The following is a 14153-nucleotide window of genomic DNA, read 5'->3' as shown; positions in this document are numbered from 1 at the left end:
ATTAATATATATATATACATATATATATATAAAACCCAATCATAAAAAAAAATACTTGAAGTTGTTTTGATAAATACATTAAGAGACAAAGATACCAACACTTGGTCTCTGGGCTGAGAGCAAGCAAAATACTTAGTTCTCTGGGCTCTGAGAGCAAGAGACGCTTTTACTGTAAATCCCAGACTAAGTCTTCAGACCATTTCAGGTTGTTCTTTCCCATAGGGGTCCTGTCTCTTAAGTCATAACAGTTTGCATCAAGATCATGCATTTATGCTCTCTAGACTTTCTCATTTCAATGCCAGGGTGGCTGTGCCACTTGCCCTAGGTCCATCCCAGTCCCACAGGGGACCTCCCTTTCGGGGTATTAGGAACTACAGCACTGAAGACTGATTCAAGTAATTATGAACAAGAAATTATGACCAGGAGTAGATATATTTCATATTTAATCACTTACAAATATTAGGAGCATAGCATTAACAGTCTTTCTTTGTTTAACCAAAGAACATTGCTCTATAGTAAAATATAAAAAGGCAATAGGTGTAATCGAAAAGTAGGTACAAATACAGAGCACTTCAAATACAAAGAGTGCAAATAAAAAGTTCAGAATTACCAGAAAGTTTGGCTTATAAGTAATCAAGACAGGCTTGGAGAACTGAGACAATGAGAGGTAAAATACAAACGAAAGGTTAAAGATAAATTTTAACTAAATTAGTGATGCTGCACAGACACGATAAGCTTCTCTGGGAGGAGGAAAAGGGGCAATTCACAGATGAAGCCTAAAATACTTTGGGTTAATATTCAGCAGTACCTTTTTCAGTTTCTATGCTCTTTACTCATTTTTTTCTTTTTCTAACTCATAATGTTTAAAGAAAATCTACCAGTTCTTACCCAAGATCTGCTAATCTGAGTAAAAGTGGTAGTTTGTTTGACCTGTTTTTATGTTTTGATAGCAATCGTAGGAGAATTTAGAACTCTGGAAGATTTACATCTGACTTGCTTCCCATGGGTGACTTCTATTATAGAATAATATATATAATAAAATAGTTTAGCTGTAAAAATATGAAATGATCATAAATTGTTTAGTAAACTGTGCAAAGTGAGCATTGACGCATAAATAGGGAACAATAGAAATGCAGCTAATCCAGGTGACTTCTGAGAGAGAGGCCTTGCAAAAGCATCCAAGTGTTTCATTTTAGATGCAAAAGGATGCCAAGCTTGCAAATCAAGTCCAAGTCTTTACAGAACATAATGTCTATTTGGAGAAAATGCTTTCCAACTTCTCTTTTGTTGTTACTTTAATGTTGATGCATAGGCACTGCATTCTGACTCATTTCAGATTATTTTTGTGTGTTGATTTTCAAAACATTAAGCCTGTTTTTAGCAAGTTTTTCTCTGTCTCTTTTTCTCCGAAAAGTCTTTTTCCTCAGCTGAAATTTCTGATAGAGGAAAGGAAATGGTGCCTCAAACTTTTGATTAGAAATCTCTTACGAATTTTAGACCAAAATGAAAGTTGTGAAGTTTCCCCAAGAAATTATTTGAAAAAACTAATACAAATATCTGATTAAATGAATAACGTTTATTCATACGTAATAGTGTGCTAATCTTGAAAACTAACCAGAACTCACAAAACGATCTTGTGGATGGATCATATGTTGGAACACAAAACAAACCTCAGTCAAATAAAAAAAAAATTAAAGTCATGTCAAGTATCTTTTGCAACCATGGGGACATGCAGTATAAATGAACTATAAGAAGAAAGGGCTTGGAGCAAAGTACAGTGGGTAGGGCACTTACCTTGCGAACAGCTGACTTGGGTTTGATCTCTGGCATCCCATATGGCCTCCCAAGCACCTCCACGAGTGATCATTGAGCACAGAGCCAGGAGTAAGCCCTGAGCACTGCCAGTATGGCCCCCCCAAAACCAAAAAAGTCAAAAAGAGGAATATTGACAAGTCATAAATAATGTGTGGATTAAGCAGTAGTCTGTTGAGTCCCCAAAGAAGTCAAAGGAGAAATTAAGAAATATCTGTAGTCAAAGCATGAAAATTCTGTATGCTGGAATTTTTGAGATTACAGTATAAAGCAAAAGCAGTACTGAGAGATTTATAACATCCAGGCTTATTTGAAGAAACAAGAAAAATTCCAGACAACAATCTAACTTTGCATCAAAGAAACTTAAAAGAACAACAAAGAAAGCCTGAAGTCAATAGAAGGAACAAAGTAATAAAAAACAGATGAAAATACATTAACTAGAAGGTAAGGGGGGGGAGAGAGAGAGAGAGAAAGAGAGAGAGAGAGAGAGAGAGAGAGAGAGAGAGAGAGAGAGAGAGAGATGAAGCTAAGAGTTAATTTTTCCCGAAAGAGAGATGAAACCAAGAGTTATTTTTTTATCCAAAGACAGAGAGATGAAACCAAGAATTAATTTTTCGAGAGAGAGAGAGAAACAGACAGAGAGACAGATGAAACCAAGAGTAAATTTTTTCCCCAAATCAAACAAAATTGAGAAAAGGCTAGAACATGTGCCTGGCATGTTTGAGACCCTGAACGCATTCCATCATCCCATTGCCCCAGAATAACACCCCAACGACCCCCAGGCACCACCAGGCCCTGGAGTACCAGAACACTTAGCCCCACCACTTGAAGAGCCCAGAAAAGAAGCGTGACAATTAAAGAGAGGAGAATTTTAGCAACCAAACAAAGAAAGATAGGAAATGCCTCAAAACAAGCTGAAAGATGATGTGACGAGGAGGAGGCTGCTCCTGATGGTGCTGTTGCAGAATACTGAAGAGAAGAGTGAAGCGTGGCATTTTCAGGAAGTACTCAGCAAAGAAAGGAAGGTCCCAGGAGGACCAGTCCCTTGCACTGCTGATGCAGTTTAAATCTAAACTCATTCAAGCAATTGCTGAGACTTCATATGAAGGAAGGATGTCACATCTACTTCAGTTTGTAAATCAAGCAGAAAGTAATGATGACCAGAATTTGCTGGAAAACAGGCCTACAGATAAATGGTTTTATGATAGTCATTGCTCCCAATAGCATCACTCAAGGATGGAAAAAGTATTTTGAGCCCGTTGTCTGGTTTTGAAAAATTAGTAGCAAATGGTTTGGTTATTGACATATGATTTTTCCTATTATTCTTTTAAATTGCTAAATATGAAATAAATCACTTTCCAGTTTACAATATTTTTTACATTAAAAATAAAAATCAGCAAAATTGGCAAACTATCGTTTAAAGTCAATAAAGAATAGAAGAGAAAACACAAATAAAATCAGAAATGAAAGAGAAGGCATTAAACTGGACACCACAGATTTACAACAATTCATCAGAAACCACTCTTAACATCTCTATGTCTATAAATTGGACGATGTAGAATAATTAGGTAAATTCCTGGAGAATCCCGTGTTCTCTCTCAAACATATATGTGTATGTGTGTGCATATATATATATATATGTGTGTGTGCATATATGTATATATACACACACACATATATATATTCTCACATTTTTCTAAATAAATTTAAATTAAAAAAACTTCCTTGCTCCACAGAGAAAAAAACAAAAGAAAAAAACAAAATCTGAATACAATGATCAGACACCGATCATAGGTTAAAGTATTTGAAGTAGTATTTAAAAACTGACCCCAAATAAATTCAGGACCAGATCACTTCATTGAATTCTGCCAAACATACAGAGAAAACCTAATGTTCTCAAATTCTCACAGAAAATTTTAAGGAGGAAGTGCTTCTCAATGTTTTTTTTGTTAGTAGTTTTTTTTTTAAAAAAACAGGATTACAAAGTTGTTCATGATTAGGTTTCAATAATAAAGTGTTCCAACATCCATGCCTTTACCAGTGTGTATTTCCTGTCACCAATGTTCCCAGTTTCCCTCCTTCTCCCAGCTGACTCTAAGGCAGATAGGTACCCCCCTCTCTCTTTCTCTCTCTTTCTGTTTCTGTCTCTATCTGTCTCTCTCTCTTTCCTTTTAGGCACTGTAGTTTGAGATCCAGGTACTGAAAGATAATCATATGTATCACTTTACTTCCTTTCAGTACTCACTCCAGAGAGATCATTTCTAATTATCACTGTCATTGTCCCTTCTTTGTCCTAAATGTCATGGTCCTTTCTTTGTCCTAACTGCACTCCCCCAAAACTTGTGTCAAGCTTCCTATCAGGGACTGGTTCTCCTGCCCCTCATTTCTACTGTCTTTGGGTATTATTCTCATAGTATTTTTTTAATTTTATGTGTAGATATAGAGAGATATATAGCAAATGAGTACCATCATTGTATGTCTGTCCCCCTCTCTCAGAGTCATTTAACTCAGCATGATAATCTCCATGTCCATTCATTTATAAGCAAATTTCTGCTACCATCTTCACCTTTGTATCAATTTGTTTTCTGTTCTTCCATCTGTTCCCTTACCCATCACCCCCTCACTCTACATTGTCATATATGAATTAATCAGCTTATTATGAATTACTTGTTTAGTCTACTTGCATTCTCTAGATTCATAATCTAATGATTATTCATTGATACGTTGTCCCCAAACTTGCTAGAATAACTTTAGATGAGTATGTTAGCGTACTTACTTATTCAGGCATCACATAGTTATTGAGGACCCGATATGTGACAGGCAGGATAATAGGGTTCAGGAAATTGGGGGAGGCAGGGGAAAGTGCAGAGGGAAGGTGGTCATTCCTGAAGGCAAATCAGGATTGCTTAGAAACCAATACTTAAAGTAAAAGAGTGACAACATAGCCAACAGAGCCAAATATCCAGTTCTTTGTTGCGGCGGACATAGGGAGATCTAATATTTGCGTGGAGGTCAGAAAGATGGGCCAGAGTATGACAGAGTATGACAGAATATGCTAGAGCTGTGGACTAGGACATCAACACTAGGTCAAAAGAGAGGGCAGTGTATATTGCAAAGAGAACGGGCTTAGATACAGAGAGGAGACATAGTGACTCAACAGAGTGTTTCCCACAGATTTTTTTTGAGGGGGTCACACCCAGCAATGCACAGGGGTTACTCCTGGCTCTGCATTCAGGAATTACTCCTGGTGGTGTTCAGGGAACCATATGGGATACTGGGAATTGAACTCGGGTTCGCCTCATGCAAGGCAAATGCCCTACCCACTGTGCTATTGCTCCAGCCCCTCCCACAGATTTTTTTAAAACAAATTACAAGTAAGATATATTACTTCTTCCTCAGCTCAGAAATTCCCATAGCATTCCATCAAATTCTCATAGATCCAGAGTCCTCGTTATTGTTTCTAAAGCACTCTGACTTATTCCATTTGCTATAATTTTCCCTTTTGCCCACTTATCTAAGGTCTCTTCCTGGAAGTTTCTGAGTTTTGTTACTCTTATGCCTCAGGACCCTTGCACTTATTTTTATGCCTGGAGAGCTTTTACCTGGACACCTGCCTGGCTTGCTCCTTCATTTCACTCAGATCTCGGTTGAGAGTACTTCAGGTGCTCTCCTTGAATTATTTCTTCTTCTCATGAGCCTTCGATCCCTTTCTTCACTAGAATGTCAACTCCATGAGAGCAGAGACCCTGTTTCTTATGAGCACTAATTAGAATAAGACCTGATGTACGTTCAGACTCAATAAATGTTAAATTCATTAATTCTTCACATAGTAATAATAGTTTCAGTACAGAGAGCATTTCAAGTTTGTCCAATACATGTTTGCTATCTCCACTTCATCACTACAGTGCTCTTTTATGTCTTCAGTCTTACTCTTTCCCTTGTAAAGACAAATAAACTAAGTTCCATAGACAAGAGTGAAGTAGAAATTAAGAGCAAAAAGCAAGCCAAAAACTCAAGCATTTTGCCCCTGGGCCTTCCTTTTATTTTTTCCTGAATGTTTCTGTCTGGTAACTACCTTCACCACTAACAATATAAAGGAAATGTTTTGTTCTCAGTATTGTGTACGGGAACTATGTTCCTAAGGGTTTAAATTTCAGAGCACAAAAGCAAAGAAATTCAGTCATAGCTGTGTTTCATTGGAAACAAGCAAAGCTTAGATATCTGTTTTAGAGAATATAAATGAGAGCTTCTATTTCTAAAACTGGTTTAGGTTTTATTTTTTTATTACACTAGGAGGTTTGTAAAAAAAGAATTGTAACTGTATTTTTATATCTTTGTGAATAATATTTGTATTAAATCCAGTCTTTGATGTTGAAGTTATCATAGAATATTGAATGTTCTGTACTTTATCTTTGTTTTTGTGGTGAAGAGTTATAAAAAGTAAATTAGGTTTATTTATCCTATATTTATTCTTAATCAAACTTGTTATCAGAATCTACAACATGAAGATTAAAGAAAATAATCTTTTCCTGAGAAACACCCTTGAGATCATTTTTGGAAAGATTGAAAGGTATCTCAAGGAAGTTACTGATTCATTTTGTCAGGGTACTTTGTAATTATTTGTAGTTTCAGCTGGTTTAAGTTTTTTCCATTAATAAAAATGTGTGACATATAGTTTGTTAATAAAAATCTGTAGTGATAGGATCTGTTTAGGAAAAAGAAATTCATTCTTATGAAACAAATCCTTACCAAGTTTTGTCTTTCCGTTTCTCCCTTAATAAAATCTTTGCAAAACATATTCTAATGGTGGGGAGGGTACAAAACACTACCAGCAAAATGCTTTAAAATGCCCTTATAGAGATTCAGCTAGTAATTTTAAGTTTTATAACTTTGACTTAGTTCTGTTTCGGAATCCCTGACTGTTCTTAGGACTAGCTCCTGGCTCTGTGGTTCAGGGACCACTTTGGGGGGTGGGGGTGGGGGGGTGCAGGGGACCATAGGGAATTCCAGAGATTGAACCTGGATCAGCTGTGGAAAACAAGGAAAACAAGCACCTTATCTTCTCTACCCTTGTCTCTCTGGCCCGAATTACCTACCTTTTTTTTTTTTTAAAGAAAAAAACAAATACTAAGAAGCTTTGTCAGGTACCACAATAAGTCATGAATGAAAGAAGAGAATAATCACTGCTTATTCTAGAGCTCTGCCATGTTAGGGCAGAGATCTGGGGATGCAGTCTTTAGAGGGAAGATAAAAGGCTATACGAAAGATTTTTGTATTATATTGAAGAAAAATGACCTTCTATTCTAGGATCTCAAAGCCCCAGAGACTATTTTCAGGGAAATGGCTCTGTGTGTGTATTGCTTCCCCTTGAGAATGTGCCTGTTATTACATCCACATATAAAAATCACTTGTAATTGCAGCTGCCCTTCGCTTCAGAGCTAGCAAAGTATTTCCACCAAAGTCCTTGTGTACTGCTGGAATCGCTACCAAATAGGTGCTATGTAAAGGCCAAAAATATCCCAGGAGGATAAACTTGGTGTGAGTAATAGCATCAGCGTGTCCTTTCATTCTGTGTTCCTTGAGTTTCTTTATTTAGTAAAGCCTGTTTCCTTTCCTGTATGCCACCATCAGTCATCACAGCCATTTGACAGCCATGTGTTTTGTAACACAGCAAGTCGTGCTTTGTCATATTTTGTTGGTGTGTGTGTGTGTGTGTGTGTGTGTATGTATGTATGTATGTATGTATGTAAAGCATATTTGTGGGGAGAGGAACAAGGGACAATGGCATTCAGGCTCTTTTGGTGATTTTTTTTTTTTTTTTGCAAACCTCAGGGGAGACCTGACATAGGTTTCACTGTGCTCGCATTCGTTGTATTCTAAGTAAATATTCTGTTGCCAAGTCTACCCTTTCTTTAGCGTATGAATGCAGACCTAGCAGGCTTAGGAGGGAGCAAGCAGAAGTGGTAGAATAAATGTGACCTCTGTTTTTCTTTTCTTATAAATTTGTGTTTTCATACTGCAGTCTTGTTTTTGTTTTGTTTTGTGTTTGCTTTTTCGGTCACACCTGGCAATGCTCAGGAGTTGCTCCTGGCGCTGCATTCAGGAATTACTCCTGTAGGTGCTTGGGGGACCGTATGAGATGCCGGGAATTGAAGCCAGGTCAGGCTTGTGCAAAGCAAATGCTCTATTCACTGTACTATCGCTCCAGCTCCCATACTGCAGTCTTGAGGTGTCTGCTTTTTACCTTTGGTCAAGACTTTCTTTCTCCCCAAGTTTTGTAAGCCCCTCCACACACTTCTGCCAGCAACCCTTTTCTCAGTGAACTCAGATATTGGGAAGGTACAGATTCTTCTCATGGGACTGGAACGTAGCTTCTGGTGCGCCATAGACACAAGCAGTTGCCTGGCATTTTATAGCTCTGACTCTGTTGGGGTTCTTCAAATGAGAACTGCAATCATCAGTTGCAATACATGAACAGCCTTTATTGACTAGTGTGCTTTGCTTTCGTACTCGACCAGAGAAGAGATATGCATGAAAATAAATAATCTCTGCATTTAGTGATCTCTGTGCATTGGGGAATGGAGGGAAGGAACAATTAAAACTACACAGGCGCTGAGTGAAGGAAGCGCAGTAGTACCTGAGACATTCAGAGGTGGGCCACGTGGGTCATGGACACTGGGTTGGAGTATTGGAGACTGTTTTCCTAGGGAATCACGAATCACAAATCACGACCATCCTGTTATTCGTCCATTGCCTCGAGCAGGCCCCAGTAATGTCTCCTTCATTCCTTCATCCTAGCCCTGAGATTTTTAAGAAAGTGCTATATTCAAGGCTCTTTAGGAGAATGAGACCCATCATTGTTACTGGTATTTGGCATATTGGGTACGCCACGGGGAGTTTGCCAGACTCTGCCATATGGACAGGCTACATTTGGTAGCCTGCCAGTTTGTCCAAAGTAGGAATGAGATAATAAGATGTCATAATAAGATGTCATAACCACGCATTAGCGGCCGCGCGGTTCCGTGAGCTGGTTTTTATAGTCTCTGAGTCTTGGCCGTTGATAGGATTACACGGCGCCAGGGGGCCAGTTGGTGGGTGTGACCCCCGCTTACTGGAATTGGGAGGATCTGGGTGGAGGATGCTCAGCCCCGATCTGAGTAGGCTTGGAGATCTCAGACCCGGGCGGGACCCGCTTGCCTTTGTTCCTCTGCCAGTACCTTCAGGTGTGCGGAGAATGGTCTCAGCATGGTGGTGGCTGGTCCTGGAGGTCTTCGGCTGCCGGAGCCCTGGTCGGGGCGGGGAGGAAAGCTCATCCCGCTCCCCTCCAAGGGGCCCCAGCGAGGACATCTTCCCCAGGGAAGATGGCCTTTAAACCAAGTCCTAGAAATAGGGTGGTAGCATTTGGATTTGGGCATGGAGGGGGGTGGGGGATTATATGCTGGTGTCTTTTTTAGGTGGTATGCACAAAACTTTAAAGTTTCTGTTCCTTAAGGAACAACTAGCTTCTAGAACTATCTTCTTTGTCCTTGATGATTAGGGCTTCCTGATAGAAGGTGCCTGCAAGAATAAATAAATCGCAGGCATATTTAAGAAGCATTAATAGCAAATATGAGTATAAAGTGAGGTGTTTAAGTACTGCTAATGTCTTAATGAATTCACAGTTGCCTCTGGTGAATGCAGTGTTGACATTAAATGCAATGAGTAGCCTGTTGTAGAAAAGAGAGCTGGGTTGGAGGATTAAGGTGATCAAAATAACATGAAATTTGTTATAATGATGACAAGGAGATCTGTTATCATTTAAATGATTTAAGTGCTGAAAACTATATATGCCTAGGATTTCAAAGGAGCCAAAGAATTAGAGAGGATCACCCTGAGGCAAGTAACAGAAAGTACAAATTCCATTAAAAAATTGATGATTTCCTATTTTCTACATGAGACCTGTAAATAAAGAATGGAAAAGAGAAAATCTGGGTAAGGTGAAGGAAAGGAATTTAAACATTTATCTAAGTTAGTGTTTCTTAACCTTTTCAAACACTTGGCACTTTAAGACCTCGTTTTCTTCTTGTGGCCTTCCTGTTTTTCCAGCTTGTCCCTAGCTTTGTGGTCACTCCCCATTTATATATTTTTCACCTCAGATCCTGTGGAGTATCCTGGGGACCCACAAAGGGTTGAGAAATGTGGATCAGGTTATGATAGAGCTAGCAAATGAGAATATTAAATCAGGAGACCTCAAAACTAGCTATTTTTAATGCCACCCTTTAATGCCACACCGTTATGTATTCTGACATTTCTTTGTGGAGAAAGAAAGGACGATACGGATGATGATAAAGATGCATAAGATCCCACTAACCCTAAATATTTGCAAGTAGATTCAACCCTTCCTAGTTTGTTGCACTATATAACACTTTTTCAGATGAATGAATAAAGAAGTTATGGTATATATACACAGTAGAATATATCTCAGGTATAAGAAAAGATGAAATTATGCAGTATGCCACTACATGAATGGAACTAGCGGGTATCATATTGAGTCACCCAGGAGAGGGACAAATACCAAATGATTTCTCTCATTTGTGGGATATAAAGACACATAATAAGGAAACATCAAAAACTGTAATAAGCAGAACCTGAGAGTTGGGCTACAGAACTGAGTTTACCTGGGGGGTGGTGGGAATGGCGGGGAACTTGGACACTTGCAGGGGGCTGCTGACACTGGTGGTGGGTCTGGTGCTACAACATTAGAAGAAACAAAACTCTCATGAACAGCATTGTAAATCACAGTGCCTTCATCAAAACTAAAGGGAAAAGAGAAGAATTTCAAGGGGGGCACCAAATGACTGTAAAATGACACAGTTAAGAGGGAAAACTGGGTCTTTGGATTCCTTATATAGTGTTCTTTGCTGCCCCACTACTCTGCATGTCTTTATTCAGACGTATTTTTAAATGCTAAAAACTCAGCAATTGTTCTTCCTTTGTGAATCATTAATCTATGCAGCTGCCATACCACATTGTAAGGTTCAGCCCGGCCTGGTTAGAATAGAGTGCTAAAGTGGGAGTTAGTCATAGTTTGGCTTCATAGCTAACCTATTGTTGAATATTGAAATTGTGACATTTTTTAATCTTTCTGCATCTCATAATTTGCTCTTTGCCTTGGTGTGTGCTATGTGGTGAAGCTCAGTTTGAATGGAGTCATCTAGCCCCCTTGTTCTTACTGCTTGAGTAGACTTGATGCTAGCCTGCCACTTGGTTTGTCCCCAGATGTGTGTGTGTGTGTGTGTGTGTGTGTGTGTGTGTGTTTAGTTTGTGTGTCTCAGAAATGATGTAGAGGTCATTATCTGTGGAAATGTATGTTCAGCTTCACATAGGAACTTAAGAGCTCTGAAAGAATCCCTTGGTAGATTGCAGAAATGTTAACTGGAGGTTGTGTAAATGATACTTAGTGACATGTACTGAAAACTTGCCCTGTGCTAGACCCTTGTATTTCATCCTTGCATTTCATAATCACGCCATGAAGTATAAGGTGGAGGGGGGTAGTTCAGGCATTTAGAACTGTGCACAGCTAATGTGGAGAAGCAGGCTTCAGCCCTCACTCTTACCCTCTACAATATGTAGTTTATATGTTAATAGCTTATAGGAAGTGTCTCTTGGTAGGGCCCATCTAATTCTGTCTGTTGAAATTCCTGATTCCCTCCTACAAGAAGTTGGAAGCTCATAATAAAATCTGAGTGACTGCTCTCACACAGGATGTAGATCTTGCTAAAACAATGCAAACAAAGCAAAAACTCCTTGCAGAAAATGTTCTGCAGAGGCCTACATATTGTTCACTTTGTTCACAGGCAAGCTTGGAATTCTTTGTGACCTGCCTTATTTGAGTTACATTAAATGTAAGGAGACCTGACAACTGTAGAAGTTTGAATATTCATCATTAATTTTAACTCTTTAATTAAGCTTTTGTGACACATATGAATGTTCTTTGAAATTTGGAAAGGAAATACATCATTAAAAATGAAGTAGAAGTGAAGTTTTATTTTTATAGCTATAAATTTTCTTATACAGTAAAATCCAGAAGCTTAAAATGTCTTATTAAAAGTAGAATGTCCAATCACTTTATAACATTTAACACCACTTTTTACTTAATATAAGTGCTAATTTTGACAGTTCATCCCTGATTTTTCCTTCCCAACCATTAACAAAAAGTAATACTTTTTGTGTCATGTTTAGGGTTAAGTACACTAAAGTCTTTTAAGTACCAATGTGCAATTGAGTTAAGGAGGAGTAAAATTTTAATATTAATTTGAAATGCTTTGTATTTGACTTTATACTTGCTCAGTTAGCAGCTTTGAGAGCGATCTAAACTAGGTGGAATTATATCATTTCTACCCAGGTTTGATTCCTCCACCCCTTGCAGAGCCTGGCAAGCTACCCAGAGTATCTGACCCGCATGGAAAAGCCTGGCAAGCTACCCATGACATATTCGATATGCCAAACACAGTAACAAGTCTCACAATAGAGATGTTACTGGGCCCACTCAAGAAAAATTGCTCATCGAATTTTGCTCGAGCGGGCCCAGTAATGTCTCCATTGTGAGACATGTTACTGTGTTTGGCATATCAAATACCTGGGGAACTGCCAGGCTTTGCCATTCGGGCAAGATACTCTCGGTAGCTTGCCGAGCTCTTCAAGAGGGGCTGAGGAATAGAACCCGAGTTACCTGGGTTGACCGTGTGCAAGGCAAACACCCTATCCGCTGTGCTATCACTCCAGCTGACAGTGCAGTGCAATGCAATAGGTAAATCATTTGAGTTGACCACATATTATGTCTTATGGGGTTTAGATCCATACAGAAGCATCTTTGGCAACTTTAACAGGTCTACAATGTGATGTGTAGCTTTTCTCTTCAAGAGAAGTATTAATTTAAACTCCAGGTGCTTGATACATAGAAAGGAATTTAATCATTATTGGGGAAAAAAGAGATTTGAAAGTCAGATTGTAAAAGCCAATGTTTCAACTTTATCGTAAAGTTGCTCTCCTCGATTTGGCTTGACAAAGGAAAGGATAAAATCTTGAGTGAAAATCTTGTTTTCTTTCCCTTCTTTGTATTTCAAGTTTCTCTATTGTATTTAAAGTGCTGTGGCTAAAAAGAAACTTTGAGGGGGAAAGTGGATTTTATAACCAAACTGAATGTCAGACAAATTCCATAAAAATATCAGATAATTGTATAAGAGAGTAAATACTATTGTGGTATTCATTTCTAGTCTATTGTGTACTAACTAACTAACCCAGCAATGAATACTTATACATTGTCATTCTCAGTAGGATTTAAGTTCGGATTATTGAATTAATTGCATACTAAAATAGTTATACTGGAGGTTTGAAGATGATTGGAGGGGGATGGGGTTTTGTAAGAGAATTACATCTTCTTATGCCACAGAACTTCAATGTGAATGTCTAAAATTAATCAAGAAACAAATATTATTATAACTATAATACTTTAAAATGAAGAGATACAGACCCAAGGATGTGGTTCAGGGGTAGGGTACGCTGAGACCATGAGTTTAGTTCCAAGCACTGAACAACATTGAGAGTCATAACTGGATTCACAGGGCGCTCTGGGACCAGAGAGCCAGACCCATGACCACAGCCACCAAGTGTGTGCTGCCCCTGTGCATTGTAGCATCACCAAAACAGTAAGGAGAAAGGGGAAAATAGCAAAAACGAAGAGACAAAGAGCCAAGAAGATAATACAGTGGGTAGGACATGCCTTGCACATGGACAGATGACCCAGGTTCAATCCACGGCACCCCATTTGGTCCTCCTACAATTGCTAGGAGTGATCCCTGAGCACCACAGGTTATGAAAAAAAAAAGAGGTAAGAAGAAAACACAAAGACATATAAAAGAAAAAGTCAAAAACCATTTAAAGAAATTGACTCTTGTAGAGAGCAGGAGAGAGATAAGAAACTGCCATTGCCTATGCATTTATTCTCTTCCTCACTGGTTTATTTACTTATTCATATTGTACTTTAGATAGTATGTTTAAAATAATGTTACCATTCATAGTCTTCTGTACCCTCTCCCAGCCCCCACTGCCCACTGTGTGGCGAAGCTGATTTTTATAATACAAGGCCATAGTTTTATCATTGTTTTGATACTCCTTTTTTAACAAAGCTGATAACTTTTAAGAAAAAAAAAGGTATTGTGTGTTTATGTCCAATCTGCTTCCTTGTGCTTGGCAAATTGTAGCTCATGAAGATCATTCCCTGGAAGCCAAGAACAAGCAGGATGCTAGCAATAAAATTTCTCATTACATGATAAGAGGAACTGAGGCTTGAGAGGTCAAAT

The 14153-nt window shown here is 38.6% G+C and overlaps 1 protein-coding gene across 1 annotated transcript in view; it reads left to right on the top strand.

Annotated features, from left to right (window-relative positions):
* The window catches only part of OXCT1 (3-oxoacid CoA-transferase 1), a 160561-nt gene that overhangs the window by 132434 nt on the left and 13974 nt on the right, over positions 1 to 14153 (top strand). The window lies entirely within an intron of this gene.

This window comes from Sorex fumeus, unplaced genomic scaffold, assembly GCF_029834395.1.
Source record: "Sorex fumeus unplaced genomic scaffold, SorFum_2.1 ptg000015l, whole genome shotgun sequence".
NCBI classification, from domain to species: Eukaryota; Metazoa; Chordata; class Mammalia; order Eulipotyphla; family Soricidae; genus Sorex; species Sorex fumeus.
Note: the sequence above shows the minus strand (reverse complement) of the source record. Positions and strands in the feature narration are given on the sequence as shown.